Source organism: Apium graveolens, chromosome 9, assembly GCF_009905375.1.
Source record: "Apium graveolens cultivar Ventura chromosome 9, ASM990537v1, whole genome shotgun sequence".
In the NCBI taxonomy this organism is placed as follows: domain Eukaryota; kingdom Viridiplantae; phylum Streptophyta; class Magnoliopsida; order Apiales; family Apiaceae; genus Apium; species Apium graveolens.
The window spans coordinates 88,066,906-88,068,327 of NC_133655.1; the positions used below are offsets into that span (position 1 = coordinate 88,066,906).

The window sequence follows — 1,422 nt, forward strand, 5'->3', positions numbered from 1 at the left end:
TTGCTGCGAATGCTGAAAATTGCTTACGAACTGAGATGATTCACTAGAAATTGCGCACTGATCAGTCTCATGGGCACCAGCACAAAGCTCACAGACACTAGTGATTTGATTAACTCCATAATTAGCCAAAAAGTCCACCTTCATCGTCAACGCCTTAAGTTGGGCAACTATAACAGTTGCTGCATCCAACTCCAGAATTCCTGCTACTTTTACCTGAGTCAGTCTCTGGGAAGAATTCCGGTACTCATTAGCAGCCATCAGTTCGATCAATTTATAAGCTTCATCATAGCTTTTAGCCCACAAGGCTCCTCCTCATACTGCATCAAGCATGGGTCTAGAAGTAGCACCCAATCCATTGTAGAAATAATTGATAATCATCCAATCAGGCATGTCATGGTGTGGGCACTTCCTTTGCATCTCTTTATATCGATCCCAAGCCTCACACAGAGATTCTCCAGTTTACCAAGCAAACTGAGTAAGAACATTCCTGATTGCAGCATTTTTCTCCATATGGGAGAATTTAGTGAGAAACTTTTGAGCAAGATCTTCCCATTTAGTGATAGACCTTGGTGGTAGAGAATGTAACCAGCACTTAGTTTTGTCCCTCAGAGAGAATGGGAAGAGTCGCAGCTTGATAGCATCTTCAGTCACACCATTGAACTTAAAAGTATCGGAGATCTCAATAAAATACCTGATGTGCATGTTGGGGTCTTCATTAGGAGAACCCCAAAACTCAACTGAGTTCTGTATTATCTGAATCGTGCCTGCTTTCATCTCAAAAGTATTAGCCGAGATGACTGGTCTGATAATTCTTGACTAAATGTCATTGATATTAGGCTGAGAATAGTCCATCAAAGCCTTATGATTTTCTGCTTGATCTCCCATCGCTACTACCACGGGTTCTTCAACTTTTTCATTTTCTTCTACATTCTCTTCGTCCTAAAAAACTTCCCTACGAACCACTATCGCTTCTTCCTCGGCTTGATCCAGATTTCTATTACAAGTCCGAGAACGCGTATGCATACACGCTCGCTAGATCACCTGAAATAAGATAAGGAAACATATAAGTAACAGTGTCCAAGTCAATGAACTTTAATAACCATTGATGGAAAGCGCATAAACTATAAATTAACACTGCAGTCCCCAGCAGCGGCACCAAAAAACTTGTTAGTCGCTAAACACATGCTAATAATACACGCAAGTATACGAGTTCGCAAGTAGTATAGAATCTTTTCTAGTTCATTCCCATAGAGACTGCATTGGTTAACTAATTAATTTATGTACTTAAGCAATGATGTATGGTTATTATTCAATGCTAAGACGATAACAAATTGATGTTGTTTATAACTAAGAATTAAACTAACAATTATAACTACGAAAATAAGATTGATTGAATTAATATATATGACAAACATGGGATTC

The 1,422-nt window shown here is 39.0% G+C and overlaps 1 non-coding gene across 1 annotated transcript; it reads left to right on the forward strand.

The window, feature by feature from the left end:
- The first annotated feature begins 388 nt into the window (after positions 1-388).
- On the forward strand, positions 389-495 carry LOC141687691 (small nucleolar RNA R71). Its single transcript, XR_012561178.1, has one exon. It is a non-coding gene; the product is annotated as a small nucleolar RNA R71 (small nucleolar RNA).
- The last annotated feature ends 927 nt before the right edge of the window (positions 496-1,422 follow it).